The sequence below is a fragment of the Cetorhinus maximus genome, unplaced genomic scaffold (assembly GCF_964194155.1).
Source record: "Cetorhinus maximus unplaced genomic scaffold, sCetMax3.hap1.1 HAP1_SCAFFOLD_965, whole genome shotgun sequence".
Taxonomy (NCBI): domain Eukaryota; kingdom Metazoa; phylum Chordata; class Chondrichthyes; order Lamniformes; family Cetorhinidae; genus Cetorhinus; species Cetorhinus maximus.
Window position 1 is genome coordinate 111,136 of NW_027596907.1, and position 19,653 is coordinate 130,788.

At 48.3% G+C, this 19,653-nt stretch overlaps 1 long non-coding RNA gene across 2 annotated transcripts in view; it reads right to left on the reverse strand.

Moving 5' to 3' along the window:
- LOC144675347 (uncharacterized) overlaps positions 1 to 11,501 on the reverse strand; it is an 85,999-nt gene extending 74,498 nt beyond the window's left edge. For both annotated transcript variants that reach the window (XR_013574940.1, XR_013574941.1), the window contains exons 1-2: positions 11,359 to 11,501; positions 564 to 628 (exon numbers count right to left, since the gene is read on the reverse strand). This is a non-coding gene — a long non-coding RNA (uncharacterized LOC144675347). The remainder of the gene's footprint in view (positions 1 to 563; positions 629 to 11,358) is intronic.
- Between the last annotated feature and the right edge of the window lie 8,152 nt (positions 11,502 to 19,653).

Below are 19,653 nucleotides of genomic sequence, written 5' to 3' on the forward strand. Positions count from 1 at the left end.
GGGGTGGGGGGTGGAATTATTTTTACTCTAAGTCACAGAAAAAGCAAAGCTGCCCTTCCCCCTAGTCAGAAGTACATTGGGGTCCTGCAGGTCCCACTCTCAAACCACACCCCCTCCACAGTTAAAAATATCCTAAGCTCACATTCGAGCCGGGCTGCATGTGTTAGAGACAGGGAGCAGGCACCTCGGCCTACACACCTTGGTCCCACAGCACCTCTCCGCAGGCCCCTGAATCACAGCAATGTGTTTTCAGTATGACTAACCAAATTTTCAGAATGCGTCACTACTTCCTCCCCCGCCACCTCCGCCCTGTTGGCTCACAGCTGCCCAGAGTGAACAGGCCTCAGGCCCCAGAGTTGGTCACGTGTCTCAGTTCGGCGAAGTGGCGTCAGAGAGCACCCCCGTCCCCCCCTAACATCCCAACACCACAGCTCCTCAGCTGGTGCCCATGAGGGCCTTCAACTTGCAAAACCCTCAGCGAGCGTACAGAGGTGAGGTAATGCTTCTTAATAAATAGTTTGTACTCGATAAGATCACAATCCAGGCAGCAACGCTGTACTCACCCTGAGATACCAAGCTCCTGGGTCCATCCGCAATTCATCCCTCCTCTCCTGGGCAGCGTGTCCATCTGCACCAAAAGAAAAATGGCCGGGAGGTCATTAATGCCTCATCTAAACCAGGACCTTTGGAAATTTCGGGTTAGCGATCAGGACAAGGTGCGTCATCAACACGGCCGACAGTTATTACCCATATCACCTCGTTACCCCAAGGAGGTACAAGGCCGACCGGTCAGCAGTTTTGATTCTGACCAAGTGGCTTCAGTGCTGGGCCCACCTCAAAAGGACAGTTCAGAGACAACCACGCTAGCATGGGAATGGACTCGCGTATAGGCCATGATCCGGCAAGGATGGCAGATTTCCATTCCAAAAAAAAAGGGGACATTAGTGAAACATTCAGGCGTTTAACTGCAATGCGACGACTGAGCATCATCCAGCACAGGGCGCCATTTGGCCCATCATGCCATGCTCCTTGAAGGGGCTATCCAATTAGCCCCACTCCAGTCCCATTCTTTCTGCCATTGCCCTGAAACATTAGCCCTCGCGTTCTTGTCCACCTGCCTGTTACAAGCTTCTAAAATGTCCAAATTCTATCAGCCTCATCACTTCCACTGTAATCAGAGCTGTCATTTTCACTTTCTTTTAAAACACGAATTCAAATTCACAAACTGCCAATGATAAAATTAAAATTCGGACTCTCTGGATTACCAGTCCACCCACCAACTGAATTCCAACACCGCGGTTCATTTGACTGACAAAGATATCTTATTTATCTCAAAGCAAAAGTTTGGGTGAAAGGCCGAGAAGGCATTAGCAATGGAGAGAAGCGGAGGTGAATCAGGATGGGATGATAAGTCAGCATGCAGTGAGGTATGCTGACTGGTCACTCCCTGCAAGTAAGCAAGACTAAGGGAGGGCACTTTGTGTTTTCAAATCCATTCATGGCCTTGCCCGCCCCCTTCCCTCTCTCAATAACCTCCTCCAGTCCCTACAACCTTCCCTATCTCTAACCTCCTCCAGCCCTACAACCTTCCCTCTCTCCATAACCTCCTCCAACTCTACGACCCTCCCAATCTCCACCCTTCTCTGGAATTCCCTCCCTAAAGCTCTCCACCTCCCTCTTCTACAACTTATATTTATATAACACCTTTAGCATAAAGGAATGCCCCAAGGTGTTTCACAGGAGCATTAAAAAAGAACATTTGACATCAAGCCATAAAATAGGGGCCTTGTGGTCAAAAGGTTGCTCAAAGAGGTCTTTGGAGCATCTTAGAGAGGTGGAGAGAGATAAGGAGGGAATTCCAGAGCTCAGGGCCCCAGGCAGCTGAAGGCAAGGCCGCCAAATGGTGGAGCGATGGAAATCGGGGGATGCAAAGAGGCCGGAATTGGAGGAGTGCAGAGATCTTGGAGGGATGTGCGCTGGAGGAGGTTAGAGAGAAAGGGAGGGGGCGAGAGCATGGAAAGATTTGAAAACAAGGATGAGAATTTTCAAATCAAGATGTTGCTTCACTGGGAGCCAGTCTGGGACAGCGAGCACAGGGGGTGATAGGGGAACAGGCTCGGTGTGAGTTAGGACACGGGCAGCAGAGTTTTGGTTGAGCTCAAGATTACAGAGGGTAGAATGTAGGAGAGCAGCCAGGAGTGCGTTGGAAAGACAGGCTCTCTTGCCTAGAAGAGAGAAGGATGAGGGGTTGTTGGAACCTGGTCACTAGTTTAGTTGAACTAATCAATCTGGGTTGTACGCCTGTTTCAGGATGACCGAGTTGGTACCATAGACAGTACAGATCAGCAGACAGTTATGTAAAACACATTCTATTTATTTACAAAGGAACTCAGCAGCTACACTTGTGTGCTTACAACTCAAATCCTGTCTCTACATTACAGAGTCTTACTCAATTCGGACTACTAACTAAGGTAGCCCGTGCTACTCTGCTATTGGATAATAAGATCATGTGATCTTCGGTTATAACATTCTTAAAGCTACATTACACATCAGATTACCACATCCCTCCCCCTTTACTCAAATACATTTAGTTACAATTACAATTTTTCTCAAAATATCAAACTATTTACGCAGATCAGTCATTTACAAATTTTCCTTATGTGTGTAGAATACCTCAGCTCTACAACTTCAGATATTTTGTCAGAAACCTCCTTTTCTGCTGTTGTCCCAACATCAGGTTCTTCGGTGGGCACCTGCAAATCTGTTTCCTCAACTCTTGCAGATACAGCTGATTCTTCAGACACATCTGTACTCAGTTGAGTTCTTTCAACAGGAGGTGTTAACACAGTCGTGAACACTGGGGGAATCATTTCCTGATACTTTGTTTCTCTCCTCCTTATATGATCTATATGTCTCCGTATGATTTGGTCTTTTACTTTCACGTGGTAAGAAAAAGGTCCAGTGACCGAACTTATTTCACCTGATAAATTTTGGAGAAGGACCAAAATGGTTTTCACGTATACCATCTCTCCTACAGTAAACTTTCTGTCGCGACTATGCCAATCATGTCCAATTTTCTGACTTCCCTGACTCCTTTCCACTAAATTTGACATTACTAAGCTCAATCTCGTTCTGAGATGGCGTTTCATCAAAAAATCCACAAGTGAGACACCTGTTGTCGTGTGTGAGGGGTGGTTTTGTAATGGAAAAGAAAATGTGCCAGCCTGGTCGCTATGGAGTCTCCAGTTAATTTCTTCATACCATTTTTGAAAGTTTGAACCGTTTGCTCGGCCAGTCCATTCGAAGAAGGGTGGTACGGTGAAGTTTTTATATGAGTGACACCGTTAAGGCTGATAAACCGTCAAAACTTAGCACTCGTAAATGCCACGCTGTTATCTGATACGACCACTTCCGGTAGTTAGCTGTTAGAGGTAACTTTTACACTTGCTGACACTACATGCAACTTTTCACCAAGCTCTATATTTCTCCATCCAATCCAGGCCACCATAGATAGCGGTGTGCAACGGTCTTCATTCAGGAAATACCTAGATGTGCACTATGTAGCTCAGTTAACGACTGCTTTTGACCTTTGGGAGGGACAATCACTCGAACTACCCACAATAAGATACCATCCTGGCTGGTTATCTCATATCTTCTATGAAAATACAATTTCATTTCGTCAGATTCCTGTTCTTGTGAAGAACCTGTTCTCATACAAAACAAAAACAGAATTACCTGGAAAAACTCAGCAAGTCTGGCAGCATCGGCGGAGAAGAAATCAGTCAACGTTTTGAGCCTCCATGGCCCAGTTCTGCCGAAGGGCCATGGAGGCTCGAAACGTTGATTGATTTCTTCTCCGCCGATGCTGCCAGACTTGCTGAGTTTTTCCAGGTAATTCTGTTTTTGTTTTGTTTTGGATTTCCAGCATCCGCAGTAGCTTTTAGCTTTTTGTTTTTAACCTGTTCTCATACTTTGGTTAAGACTGGGTCCCGACTTGCCCAATCTCTGATCTGCCTAGCACACACTGGGGACGAATCTAAGAAGTTCAATAATAAAACGAGTTGTTGGTGAACTGGAACATCCTCATCATTTTCTGTCAAAGGCAAATGACTAAGTGCATCAGCGTTTGCAATTTGATTTCCAAGCCTGTGGATGAAAGTATACTCAAACTCTGCCAGAACTAATGCCCATCTCTGTATTCTCACTGAGGCTATGGGTGGTATAGCCTTGTCCTCACTGAACAATCCTAGCAAAGGCTTGTGGTCCGAAACAATAGTAAAATGACGACCGTGTGTGTACATACTGGTGAAATTTCTTGACACCAAAGATGATAGAAAAAGCGGCTTGTCAATCTGTGAGTATCCCTTTTCCGCTGTGTTGAGCGTTCTTGATACATATCCAATAGGTCACTCTGAGCCATTGTCCATTCGATGGGAGAACACTGCTCCCACTCCATAGGGAGATGTGTCACATGTCAGAACTAACTCTTTTCTTTGGTCAAAATGCACTAACAGAGTGAACGAGTGTAACAGTTGCTCTACCTTTGTAAAAACTTCTTTCTGTAGTGTTTGCCAAGACCAACATTGGTTTTTCTTGAGTAGGTATTACAGGGGTGCCAATTCTGTCGACAAATCAGGCATGAAGCGTCCATAGTAATTGATCATCCCCAAGAATGATTTGAGCTCGGAGATATTCCTTGGTGCTGGTGCCTCTCTAATGGTTCTCACTTTTCTTCAACCGGGTGGAGGCCCTGTGAATCTACCCAGTGACCTAAATAAATTACCTCTTTCACTTGGAATGTGTACTTTTTTTTTTAAATGCACTCCCACCTGTGAAAAACGTTTCAAAACTTCTTCCAAGTTTGCCAAATGCTCCTTTTCATTTAGATGATGTTCTAGTGACAGGGCTCAATAAACTACAACGTGAGGCAATCCCTGCAGTAAATTTTCCATTGTTGTCTGGAATATGGCACATGCACAGGATACACCAAAAGGCAACTGGGTATATTGGTACAACCCTATGCGAGTATTAATTGTAGCAAATTTCTGGGAAGCCTTCTCTAACTTCAATTGTTGATTAGCACGGCTCATATTGAACTTCATGTAGGCGGTTCCACCTGCCAGCTTAGCATACAGGTATTCAATTTTTGGCATAGGGTGTCTGTCCAACTTAGCTGGTTTATTGACAGTCAATTTGTAGTCTCCACAAATTCAAACACTTTGGTCAGGTTTAGGTACAGGAACTATTGGTGCTGCCCATTCTGAGAACTGCACAGGTTGTAACACTCCCAGTTTCACTAATCTATCCATTTCGGCGTCTACCTTTTTCTGCATTGCATCAGGTACTGGTCTTGCCTTCATAAATCAGGGGGTAGAGTCTGGATCCACATGAATTTTGCTTGTAGCCCTTGGACCTTCCAGAGTTCATCTTGGAAAACTGAGGCGTATTTTTGTAGGAGCTCAGGTAGCCTACTGGCTCTCATCTGGAAGATCTCAGTCCAATCCAATTTAATTTCTTTCAGCCAGTTTCATCCAAGGAGACTTGGTCCCTCACCTGCTACACCATCAAGGATAATTTTACTGATTGGCTTCCGTATTTGTACAGTAACCCTGCTTATGCCTTTGATTTTGATGTCTTCTCCCATGTAAGTTTTCAATTTGGCATCTGTTTCTTCCAAATTTAATTTACATCCCCCATAATTCAGGAATTTAAAAGTATGCTAAACAAAAACAAAAATACCTGGAAAAACTCAGCAGATCTGGCAGCATCTGCGGAGAGGAGCACAGTTAACGTTTCAAGTCCGAATGACCCTTCAACAGAACTAAGTAAAAATAGAAAAGAGGTGAAATATAAGCCTCTTTTATCATATAGGTATATCATCTCTTTTCTATTTTTACTTAGTTCTGTTGAAGGGTCATTCGGACTTGAAACGTTAACTGTGCTCCTCTCCGCAGATGCTGCCAGACCTACAGAGTTTTTCCAGGTATTTTTGTTTTTGTTTTGGATTTCCAGCATCCACAGTTTTTTGCTTTTAAAAGTATGCTCACCTATTACCGTAGTGGAAGCTCCTGTATCTACCTCCATTCTGATAGGTCTATGATTCACCCTCACTGTTACATAAATTGTATAATCTAAAAGGTAGGAAGAACAGAACCAATGAACAAATATCGGAATCTGTTGCTTCAGGCTCTTCTATGTTATGAATCTTGCGGGGTTTTTTCTTTCGATTGAAAATCTGCCTGATTCTGTCCTTACAATGTCTCATGAGGTGTCCATTTCAATGACAGTAAAACATTCGATTTTTCAAACTTCCATTCATTACAGGGTTGTTTGCTTCCACCCCATTGCCATTATTCCATGTTTTCACTACTATGTCATTTATTTTTATTTGTCTGCAAGCTGTGGCTGCTTCTCAACAGAGCTGTACATTTTTGTACCCTTTCTGGCTGGGGTTCCCCGCCCAATGTGGAGGATGACTATTTTGCGCTCCCTGTATGGCTTTCGAGTCCCTCACTGCACCTTCCACAGCCAGTGCTATTTCCTGCACCTTCTGAAAATCCAAATTTGTTTTCAGGCAGTATCTTCATTTATGCCGCGTGCCAAATGATCTCTAAGCATTTCATTTACAGATGTACCAAATTCGCAATATTCTGTTAACTGTTTCAGACTTGCCACATAACAAGCGACTGTCTCCCCTGGGGCTCTAGTTCTTGAGTTAAGTTTGAACTGTTGCATCGTTACAGAGGGCTCGGGCAGGTAATGATTCTTCACAAGGTTCACTAAATCATCAAAACTTTTCAAATCCGGGGCACTGGTGCCGTCAAACTTCAAATCAATCCATAGGTCTTACTCCTACACGTGGATAAGACAATCGCTCGCCTCTTCTCCTTCCCCGCAATGCCATTAACTTGGAAAAAGAGGCATTCAACATAATGAGACCATTCATCCACCATTGGGTCAAAAGGAACAACTCTTCAAAACTGCGGCATGCTTCGAGGAGACTGCTTCGACGATTAGGACGGAAATTCTACTTATAATTACCACGTGAGGTACGGCCCGATTTCGGTTCACTTGATTTCCTTCCTTGCTTTTTCCTCATTGCCAGTTTGTTGGATCCTGGTAACTAGTTTAGCTGGACTGATGGATCCGGGTTGTACACTTGTTTCGGGATGACTGAGTTGGTACCACAGACAGAGATCAGTAGACAGTTCTTATGTAGAATACATTCTTTTTATTTACAAAAGAACTCAGCAGCCACACTTGTGTGCTTACAACTCAAATCCTGTCTCTACATTACAGACTCCAACTCTAGACTGCTCACTGCTGACTACTAAGGTAGCCCACGCTACTCTGCTATTGGATACTAAGGTCATGTGACCTTCCATTATAACGTTCTTCTTAAAGGCATATTACACATCAGATTACCACAGGGGTGACCGGAGAGGAATCTGTAGCTTGCAGGTGATAAATTTTGTTCGGTAATAGCTCACATGAAGCACGTTGGGAATGTCTTCCTGTGGTAAAGATGGTAGATAAATGGGAGTCATTGTAAGGAGGCTTCACAGATTCTGAAGGAGTTTGACAGGGTGGACGCTGAGAGATTGTTCACCCCCCCCCACCAGCTGGGAAATTTGTCTCAGGGTAAGTGGCCAATCATTTAGGACTGAGATGAGGAGAAACTTCTTCGCTCAAGAGAGTTGTGAATCTTTGGAATTCTCTACCCCAAAGGGTTGTGGATGCTCCATTGTTGAATCCATTTAAGGCTGGGATAAACAGATTTTTGGTCTCAAGAAATTAAGGGATATGGGGAGTGGGTGGGAAAGTGGAGGTGAAGCCCAAGGTCAGCCATGGTCGTATTGAGTGGCAGAGCAGGCTCGACGGGCTAAACGGTCTGTTCCTGCTTTGTGTTCTTGTGTTTACAGCTTGGGGGAATTCCTGGAATAACAGGGGCAGCACAGGAGCCACAGAGTCAGCGCGTCAATTTGAATGCAGGGAGGGAGGAGTGTGTGGGAAAGTGTTGGGGAAAGTGACGGGAGAGTTTCTAGCTATGACACACAGAGTCATGGAGGAAGTGAAAACTGGGCTGGATAACAGAATCTCACTTGATACTGCGCAAATCTTTACTTAAACTCTCCCCTCATTCAAACTTTCTCATCTCAACCTCAGACACTAACAGTGTGGTCAAAAGTGGGCTCACGATCCTTAATCCTCAGTTGTAATCCCTCAACCTCAACTCAACTTTAAAATTCTCATTCTCACCTTCAAATCCCTCCATGGCCTCGCACCCGTCCCCCCTCCCTCTCATCTCCTTCAGCCCCACAGCCCTCCCAGATCTCTGTTCTCTAATCCTGGGCCCTTGCACACCCGCCCCATCCCCGACTTCCATCGCTCCACCATTGGCGGCTGTGCCTTCAGCTGCCTGGGCCCTAAGATCTGGAATTCCCTGTCTAAACCTCTCCATCTCTCTCTCTCCTTAAAACCTTCCCCTTTGAACAAGCCTTTGATCACCTATCCCTAATGTGGTCTGCTCCGTGTTAAATGAGTTTTGATGATAGCTCCTGTGGCATACAGTGGGAGCCCCAGGATGTTGATAGTGGGGGATTCAGCGATGGTAATGCCATTGAATATCAAGGGGTGATGGTTAGATTCTCTCTTGTGGGGGATGGTCATTGCCTAGCACTTGTGTGGTGCAAATGTTACTTGCCACTTGTCAGCCCAAGCCTGGATATTGTCCAGGTCTTGCTGCATTTGGACATGGACTACTTCAGTATCTGAGTTGCCGCGAATGGTGCTGAACATTGTGCAATCATCAGCGAACATCCCCACTTCTGACCTTATGATGGAAGGTCATTGATGAAGCAGCTGAAGATGGTGGGGCTGAGGACACTACCCTGAGGAACTCCTGCAGTGATGTCCTGGAGCTGAGATGACTGGCCTCCAATAACCACAACTATCTTCCTTTGTGCTAGGTATGACTCCAACCAGCAGAGAGCCTCCCCACCATCCCCCCCGCCCCCACCCCCGATTCCCATTGACTCGTTTTGCTAGGGCTCCTTGATGCTACACGGTCAAATGGTGCCTTGATGTCAAGGGCAGTCACTCTCACCTCACCTCTGGTGTTCAGCTCTTTTGTCCATGTTTGAATCAAGTCTGTAATGAGGACAGGGCTGAGTGACCCTGGCAGAACCCAAACTGAGTGTCAGTGAGCAGTTTATTGCGAAGCAAGTGCCACTTGATAGCATTGTTGTTGACCCCTTCCATTACTTTACCGATGATCGAAAGTAGGTTGGTGGGGCAGTAATTGGCTGGGTTGGATTTGCCTTGCTTTTTATGTATAGGACATGCCTGGGCAATTTTCCACATTGCCGGGTAGATGCCAGTGTTGTAGCTGTACTGGAACAGCTTGGCTAGGGGCGTGGAAAGATCTGAAGCACAAGTCTTTAATACTATTGCCGAAATATTGTCAGGGCACATAGCCCATAGAAGAATACAATTCTGTTGTTGCTGATGGCCCACAGCACCTCATGGATGCCCAGTTTTGAATTGCTAGATCTGTTCAAAATCTATCCCATTTAGCATGGTGATAGTTCACACAACACGATGAAGGGTATTCTCAATGTGAAGACAGGACTTCGTCTCCACAAAGACTGTGCAGTGGTCACTCCTACCAATAATGTCATGGACAGATGCATCTGCAGCAGGCAGGTTAGTGAGGATGAGGTCAAGTATGTTTTTCCCTCATCACCTGCCGCAGACCCAGCCTAGCAGCTGTGTCATTCAGGACTCGGCCAGCTCAGTCAGTAACGGTGCTCCTGAGCCACTCTTGGTGATGAGCATGGAAGTCCCACACCTAGAGTACATTCTGCGCCTTTGCCACCCTCAGTCCTTCCTCCAAGTGGTGTTCAACATGGAGGAGCACTGATTCATCAACTGAGGGAGGGCAGTACATGGTAATCAGCAGGGGGTTCCTTTGCCCATGTTTGACCTGATGCCATGAGACTTGATGGGGTCTAGAGTCGATGTTGAGGACTCCCAGAGCAACTCCCTTCCAACTGTATACCACTGTGCAGCCCGCTCTGCTGGGCCTGCCCTGCCAGCGGGACAGGACATACCCAGGGATGGTGATGGTGGTGTCTGGGGCATTATCTGTAAGTTATGATTCAGTGAGGATGACTACGTCAGGCTGTTGCTCGACTAGTCTGTGAGACAGATCTCCCAATTTTGGCACTAGCCCCCAGATATTAGTAAGGAGGACTTTGCAGAGTCAACAAGGCTGAGTTTGCCATTGTCATTTCCAGTGCCGGTTCGATGTCGAGTGGTCCGTCTGGGTTTTATTCAACTTTTCTGTAGCTGTTTTAGATACAACTGAGTGGCTTGCTTGGCCATTTCAGGGGGCTTTTAAGAGTTAACCACACTGCTATGGGTCTGGAGTCACATATAGGCCAGACCGGGTAAGGATGGCAGATTTCCTTCCCTAAAGGACATTAGTGAGCCAGATGGGTTTTTTGACGATCGACAATGGTCATCATTACTGAGACTCGCTTTATAATTAATGGAATTTAAATTCCACCAGCTGCCGTGGTGGGATTTGAACCCATGTCTTACAGCTTAAACCTGGGCCTCTGGATTACTAGTCCAGTGACATTATCTCTACCCTACTCTATCCCCAGGCATCCGGTAACCAAATGACCATGAAGCTGAACAGGCACGCAGGGATACCAATCTGCTAGCCCTGGCACACCCCCTGGACCTCTCCCTGGTGCTCACTCGTCATATATGACCCTCCATGGAAAGCAGTAATCGACCATGAGTAGCATCACAGCTGGTGTGCACACACAGACACAGTTAGAAACGGGAAGCCTGGCTGAGAGAGGGTGAGTAAGTAATTGCTGGGGGGCGGGGGTGGTGCGTGAGAACCAGATAACATCACGACATAAACGAGAGAGAGAAATGAAGAGTGAATGAGCCCGAGAGGTTTGCCTTATCAGATTTCGGTGTGTTTGAGCTGCAGCCTTCCACTGGGAAACGGACACAATGCCCGCGCTCATTCGCAGCCTCAACACTTAGCTCCACCGTCACAAGAAATGTAAAACAGCGGGACCCCCCCTTCCCAACAACACAGACCGAGCCCCTCCACCCCCCCAACAGTATAGCTCCACACAGACAGACGCACCCCCTCCCCTCCCACACACAGACAGACGCACCCCCTCCCCTCCCACTCACAGACAGACGCACCCCCTCCCCTCCCACTCACAGACAGATGCACCACCTCCCCTCCCACACACAGACAGACGCACCCCCTCCCCTCCCACACACAGACAGACGCACCCCCCTCCTCCCCCACACAAACACACCTACCTCAGTATCAGACAGGACATCCCACCGCCTGCTGCTCCCGGAGAGGCACTGGGGGATACAGCAACGCAGCTCCACCGTCCAGTCTGCATCCCGTCAGCAGAGTGCATGAGGAAGGACGATGACCCCCCAAAGAAGCTGCACCTTGAAACACAATAACCTGGGGGTTACTGCGGGCAGAACATTCAAGTAAAGATCTTACACAAACCGCCTCCATTCCTGGTTAGAACTCAGCTGAAAAATTGCGGATAATTCAGGGAAGATGTAAAGGCCGTCGAGGGGATAGAGAGCACGTTTCACCAGGACTTTACCAGGGATTAGAGGGTCTCAGATAAGAGGAGGGATGGGAAAAGCTGGGATGGTTCTCCTTGGAACAGTGGAAGGTGAGGTGACCTGATCAAGGTTTAAGATGAGGAGAGGTTTTGAGAGAGCGAGGGTGAGGGCGAAAGAGACGATTCTCTCCGGAGGGTGGGTCTGCATTACACCAGGGGCTTCACTTCATTGAGCGTAAAGCACTTTGAAATGTGACCGTGAAAGGCGCTATATAAATGCAGATTTTTCTTTCAATAACCAGAGGCTAGAGATTTAAAATCATTGACATGAGATCTAGAGGGGAAAAGAGGGGACACATTTTGTCACTTAGGGAGTTGTTGGGATCCAGAACATTCTCCCTGAGAAGATGGCGGAAGCTGATTCCATTGATAGTTTTCAAAGCGGACTGGGCAGTTTCCTGACGATGAGGAACTCACAGGGATATGGATAAATGGCGCTGTGGGACTGAGCTCAACTGCTCCTTCCGAGAGCCGGCAGAGGGTCGATGGACCAAATGGCCTCAATCTGTGCTGGAAGATTCTATGGTCTGATGAACATTTCCTTTGCACTTCAACTCAAGCCTCAAGAAACTTGATCTCAAGACTTATCAGCACCAGCTTTGCAATAAACAGCAACTAGAAGGTGTCTGTCATGACTCACGGGGGGAGGGTCCCACTCCAGGCCGACACTCCTCCCAGCGTCAGTAACGGAGGGGGTGCTGCACTGTCAGAGGTGCTGTCTTTAAGACGAGAGTTAAACCACAGTCTGCCCTCTCAGGTGGCTGTAAAATAGCCCCCTTACCCAGTACTATTCCCATAGCTTTGTGCTCGTGAACTGCTAATCCAGAGAACTGGGGTCAAATCCCAGCACAACAGTTAGTTTAGAATTACTTTTGAATATGAAAACCTGGAAATAAAAAAAAAATGGACACCGGTGGAAGTGAGAACATAGCTGGAGAAACCTCAACTGGGTTCCTCAGGTACATCCTCACCCAACTGGGGCCTATAGGTGACTCCAGTCCCACGCCAACATGGCCAGGCAGTCTCTCAGTTCAAGGATGTCACTAGGAAGACAATCAACCCTGGTCTTCCTGTGACACTCTCAAAGAATAGGATCCTCCTGGGGTGTTGGCCAACTTTGTTTGAGGTGTGAGAGTGGGGAAATAAAACAAATGATGAGCGGTGATCTCACTGAAACAGCTAAAATGCCTGGAGGGTTTGACAGGGTCGATGCTGAGGGGCTGTTTGGCCCCTGGCTGGGGAGTCGAAAATGAGGAGGCCGCAGTCTCAGGATAAGGGGCCAATCGTTTAGCATTGAGATGAGGAGAAATTTCTTCATTCAGAGGATTGTGAATCTTTGGGAATTCTCTACTTTGGAGGATTGTGGATACTCGATCTTGAGATCGAGAAATGCACGGGCTCGAAGGCCCAGAGGAACCGACAAGTGGTGCCGTGGCTGCAGCTTGGCTGCCACCCTGTGGTCTCACAGAGAATGGCAAATACACCATAAGTCAGGTATCAGATATACCAGCAAGCTGCGAGGGGCAGTCGAGAGGGTGGAGGAAAATTAAGAATTTTAAAGAGAGGGAAGAAGAGGGGAAGTTCTCCCCTGTGTCCTGGGGCCAAAATTTATCCCTTCGCCAACATAACTGAAAACAGATTATTTGGTCATTATCATGTTTTGGTTTGTGGGATCTTGCTGTGTGTATATTGGCTGCCTCATTTCCTACATTACATAAATGTACTCCATTGGTTAAGAGACACAGACTAGAAGCGCCCTAGTGACCATGATCAGAACTCCATGCAACACTCCCATGTCACAGCTCTCCTCACCGCCACCTCTGCCCAACTTCAGCTGATCTGCTGCAGGAACCTCACCTTCATCACTTCCCTCATTCTCCAGCCCTACCTTAAACTTCAATGATGCCCCACTGCCCCCCAAGTGCCCCCACCACACTGACCAGAGTTGGCTAATTGCCCCCTCTTGCTTAACTTATAGAATTCTTATTCAAGGCCTCACTCCAAACCTCCATGCACAACAGACACACCCCTTCCCCCCCACCTCGGGAGGGGAAGACAGGGTACGATTATGGGGTGCAACCTCATGTAAGAGCCCCAGCCGCACTTCATCCCACATGGCAGTGGAGACTCCAACCATCTCAGTCCCCATCTCTGGGGCTACAAACCTCTCACCACCCCATCCCCACCATCTGCATGTTCAAGGCCAAGTTCTTCAACAAGGCTTTCAACTCCCCCACCCCGCCTCATCCCTAACCTCCCCATTTCCTGGAACAGTAACGCTTCCTCATCTGTGAAAGCTGAAGGATTTTTTTAAATTCAGTGTAAATGTAGGGCTGACATTTCAGGAGGCAATTGGTCACGAAGTGATATGCTCAAGCACCACCAGGTGGCACCACATGTCTCCGTAGGCCGTCAATAATTCAAAATAAATCATTTCTAAACCATTCAACTGAGATTCATTCTTCCATCAGTTATTAGTATATGCAAAATAAATGACTTGTATATAAGCAACGTGTAAAACATATTTGGTCATTCGGTAGTACAAAACCTGAGTATCACAGAGAGATTTTGTCAAAGCTTTTCGTCTTTCACTCATCAGGACACTCGCAAGACGAATATCTTCGACAAAATGTCTTTTCAACAATGCTAAAACATATGTTTGTTTAATTGACAGATTAAATATGAAATCATATCTGACATAAATATTAATCACATCTAAATAATGGACCACTTACATTTAGATAGAATTTACTTCAAATATCCAAATGCAAATTCATATAAACGAACATATGTAAATTCCATTAAATATTTACAATTATTTGCAAATATAATTAAATATTAATTTAGATAAAATAGTGTTATGTTTAGATGAGTCATTCACATTTAGATCTTATTTATAAAGCCAATTCTAAATTTCAGTTTTTGATCAAATTAATATTGAATTTATGTAAATGTAATTTTTTATAAATATATGCAAATATAATAATTTACAGAAATGTTTGTTTAATCGTGGATCAGGTCTAAATGTAAATGATCCACATCTAAACAAACACTTCCATAAATTATATTCTCATTCATAAATATTTAATTACATTTACATATATTCAATATTAATTTGTTTAAAACAAATTTAAATACTATAATTTCTTCATTATATTTACACACATTCATCCTTGTATTCTCTACAGTTGTTTTGTTATTTGGATATCTAGATTGATTTTAATGTTCAATTTAATATTCTATAGACACCCAAACATTGCTCTTTGCGTATCCCCTCCTCTCCACGAACACCAACTCTCGCTGGGGTACAGTTAACTATTGCTTTCTGAAATCTTGTAAACATATAAAAATAACCAACCAGCAATTTAGGGCAGGGGGAGGAGGGCAGAAAAAAGACAGAAACCAGAGTCCAACTCACACAAGACTGGAAACATCCCATTAATATTGTACAGTGCACCCTGCAACTTGCTGAGGTAGTCCAGGGAAGCTGAACAATGCACTCCGAGGGGACCAAGGCCCACTGTCAGACATTCCCTCCGTCCACCCTCTGCTCAAATCCCATTCCTCCTCCCTCTCTGCCCTCCCCAACCCCCCACTGTCCGTGGGGCCACGTTTACAATCTTGCTGCAGATAAGAGTGACACTGGTTGCTTGTTTTTTCAATTCTCACTGAGTCAGAATGGAAAATTCTAGACTAAACAAAGGCTCCTACTCACTGAGCTGACTCACTCTGACCTCCCCAGTACTTCAACTAACAACACACTCAACAATCTGAGCCACACTTCCAGTATTATTTCTAGCACAGCACCCTGGGCCTCAAACAACAACCTGAGGAGTGGAGATGGGGGTGGGGATTGGAAAAGAAAGGGTTGGTGAGTAGTGGGGTCCCATCAAACACTCCCAGGACAGGTACAGCACGGGGTTAGACACAGAGTAAAGCTCCCTCTACACTGTCCCCATCAAACACTCCCAGGACAGGTACAGCACGGGGTTATATACAGAGTAAAGCTCCCTCTACACTGTCCCCATCAAACACTCCCAGGACAGGTACAGCACGGGGTTAGATACAGAGTAAAGGCCACTCTTCATGGTGCCTATATACCTCAGCCACATCCACAGAAGTGTGATATTTTCAATTTGCCAGAGTGTGGCCTCTCTCCCTGAGAGCTGGCAGTGAATGGGTCATAACTGTTTGCGTTTTCTTACAGCAAATCCTCATTCCAATCAGCGCACACACACACACACACACACACATCATTCTCAGTCTCTGCTGCCAAATAGTAATGAGCAGCAGCAGTAAGAATGCACGGGTTAGAACCAGTGGCCATCTCATAGTAGCTAACTCCTTCTAGATTTCCCAGTCCCCCTCGCCTCCCCAAGGCACTGCCTCTCGCTGGGGAGTAGGTTTCAGGACACGCGAGCAGGTCACCTGTGGCTCTGATCCATGGGCAGCTTAGGTAGGAGGCTGTGCCAGCTGCCATAGCCGGTCTCAGACACTCACCATCTCACCTCACAGGGTGGTGCCTGGGAAAGATGGTGCAAGGGCATGGTATGGGGGATTTGGTGGGAAACAACAAGCCCAGGAGTGGAATCCTGCCTCTTGAGGCGCACGCGGGAGTGCGAGCGATCATGCACTCGAGAGAGAAAGACGGCTAGGGAAATGCACACTTTCAAAGCAATATGCCAATCAGCCCTGGCATTGCTCCTGGTTAGAGAATGTGCTGAAATGTGACGGCTCCAATGTAGTGTTTACAGAAAGTGTACACCACCAGTGACAGATTACTCAGAATCACTCATTTCATACAAATCAAGTTTGTAAACTTTTTCTCCAGTTTCGCCACCCCCACTTCCTCCTCTCTTCCAGGCACTGCCCCACCCAGGTACACATGGCCTGCTACTATCCCACCACTCTGAGCGGTGCATCACAGCTGCTGGAACAGACCTTTTTATCCGCTCTCTGCCAAGGGGATGAGATGAAAGCTGGATAGTGACCAACAGCAGGAGGTCCTGAGTTGATAATCTTCCTCCATAACCTCCACCTGCTTACCCCTGTAAGTGGTGGTGGAGGGTGGCAATGGGCTACTCTGCTGTGGGCACCAGATCAGCCAATTCCTTCCTTGCCCCTAAGGGCACAAAGGCAGGTGCACAGCGGCAGCCGCCCCGAGACAGGCCCACCACGGTGAGCCCCTCTCCCCCCGCAAACTGAGTGTTCTTAACAGAGTGGACTGGGGATTAAGAGCCAGGATTGCAATCACCACCTGATTTGATTTCATTATTCCAATCCTAACAAGAAGATACAAGAAATAAAAATGAAGTTGGAGTTAGTAATGGGGGAGGAGAGAGAGAGGGTCGGGGGGTGGGGGGGGAGAAAGGGTCGGGGGGGGAGAGAGAGGATCGGGGGGGAGAGAGAGAAAGTCGGGGGGCTGGGGGGGGAGAGAGAGAGAAAGTCGGGGGGCTGGGGGGGGAGAGAGAGAAAGTCGGGGGGGGGGGGGAAAGAGAGAGAGTGGGGGGGGAAGAGAGAGAGAGAGTCGGGGGGGAGAGAGAGAGAGTCGGGGGGGGAAGAGAGAGAGAGAGTCGGGGGGGGAAGAGAGAGAGAGAGTCGGGGGGAAGAGAGAGAGAGAGAGAGAGAGTCGGGGGGGAAAGAGAGAGAGAGAGAGAGAGTCGGGGGGGGAAGAGAGAGAGAGAGAGAGAGTCGGGGGGGGAGAGAGAGAGAGAGTCGGGGGGGGAAGAGAGAGAGAGAGTCGGGGGGGGAAGAGAGAGAGAGAGTCGAGGGGGGGGAAGAGAGAGATAGGGTCGGGGGGCGGAAGAGAGAGAGAGAGTCGGGGGCGGAAGAGAGAGAGAGAGTCGGGGGCGGAAGAGAGAGAGAGTCGGGGGCGGAAGAGAGAGAGAGAGTCGGGGGGGGAAGAGAGAGAGAGAGTCGGGGGGGAAGAGAGAGAGAGAGTCGGGGGGGGAAGAGAGAGAGAGAGAGTCGGGGGGGGGAAGAGAGAGAGAGAGAGTCGGGGGGGGAAGAGAGAGAGAGAGAGTCGGGGGGGGAAGAGAGAGAGAGAGTCGGGGGGGGAAGAGAGAGAGAGAGAGAGTCGGGGGGGGAAGAGAGAGAGAGAGAGAGTCGGGGGGGAAGAGAGAGAGAGAGAGAGTCGGGGGGGGAAGAGAGAGAGAGAGAGAGTCGGGGGGGAAGAGAGAGAGAGAGAGAGTCGGGGGGGAAGAGAGAGAGAGAGAGAGAGTCGGGGGGGAAGAGAGAGAGAGAGTCGGGGGGGGAAGAGAGAGAGAGAGTCGGGGGGGAAGAGAGAGAGAGAGTCGGGGGGGAAGAGAGAGAGAGAGTCGGGGGGGGGAAGAGAGAGAGAGAGTCGGGGGGGAAGAGAGAGAGAGAGTCGGGGGGGAAGAGAGAGAGAGAGTCGGGGGGAAGAGAGAGAGAGAGTCGGGGGGGAAGAGAGAGAGAGAGTCGGGGGGGGGAGAGAGAGAGAGTCGGGGGGGAAGAGAGAGAGAGAGAGAGTCGGGGGGGGAAGAGAGAGAGAGAGAGTCGGGGGGGAAGAGAGAGAGAGAGAGAGTCGGGGGGGGAAGAGAGAGAGAGAGTCGGGGGGGGAAGAGAGAGAGAGAGTCGGGGGGGAAGAGAGAGAGAGAGTCGGGGGGGGAAGAGAGAGAGAGAGTCGGGGGGGAAGAGAGAGAGAGAGTCGGGGGGGGGAAGAGAGAGAGAGAGTCGGGGGGGAAGAGAGAGAGAGAGTCGGGGGGGAAGAGAGAGAGAGAGTCGGGGGGGAAGAGAGAGAGAGAGTCGGGTGGGAAGAGAGAGAAAGAGTCGGGGGGGAAGAGAGAGAAAGAGTCGGGGGGGAAGAGAGAGAAAGAGTCGGGGGGGAAGAGAGAGAAAGAGTCGGGGGGGAAGAGAGAGAAAGAGTCGGGGGGGAAGAGAGAGAAAGAGTCGGGGGGGAAGAGAGAGAAAGAGTCGGGGGGAAGAGAGAGAAAGAGTCGGGGGCAAGAGAGAGGGAGTAGGGGGTAAGAGAGAGAGAGTTGGGGGGAAGAGAGAGAGAGTTGGGGGGAAGAGAGAGAGAGTTGGGGGGAAGAGAGAGAGAGTTGGGGGGAAGAGAGAGAGAGTTGGGGGAAGAGAGAGAGAGTTGGGGGAAGAGAGAGAGAGTTGGGGGGAAGAGAGAGAGAGTTGGGGGGAAGAGAGAGAGAGTTGGGGGGAAGAGAGAGAGAGTTGGGGGAAGAGAGAGAGAGTTGGGGGAAGAGAGAGAGAGTTGGGGGGAAGAGAGAGAGAGTTGGGGGGAAGAGAGAGAGAGTTGGGGGGAAGAGAGAGAGAGTTGGGGGGAAGAGAGAGAGAGTTGGGGGGAAGAGAGAGAGAGTTGGGGGGAAGAGAGAGAGAGTTGGGGGAAGAGAGAGAGAGTTGGGGGGAAGAGAGAGAGAGTTGGGGGGAAGAGAGAGAGAGTTGGGGGGAAGAGAGAGAGAGTTGGGGGAAGAGAGAGAGAGTTGGGGGGAAGAGAGAGAGAGAGTTGGGGGAGAGAGAGAGAGTTGGGGGGAAGAGAGAGAGAGTTGGGGGGAAGAGAGAGAGAGTTGGGGGGAAGAGAGAGAGAGTTGGGGGGAAGAGAGAGAGAGTTGGGGGGAAGAGAGAGAGAGTTGGGGGAAGAGAGAGAGAGTTGGGGGAAGAGAGAGAGAGTTGGGGGGAAGAGAGAGAGAGTTGGGGGGAAGAGAGAGAGAGTTGGGGGAAGAGAGAGAGAGTTGGGGGGAAGAGAGAGAGAGAGTTGGGGGGGAAGAGAGAGAGAGAGTTGGGGGGGAAGAGAGAGAGAGAGTTGGGGGGGAAGAGAGAGAGAGAGTTGGGGGGGAAGAGAGAGAGAGTTGGGGGGAAGAGAGTTGGGGGTGCTGGGCAAGAGGAGCAGCAATCGGTGGCTCCAGGTGAGCCATGAGCTACATGGAGGAGCACACCAATCTGGTAGGGGCACCACCAGCACTCGTGTGTTCTGTTGGATCTTGCTGTGCCAGTC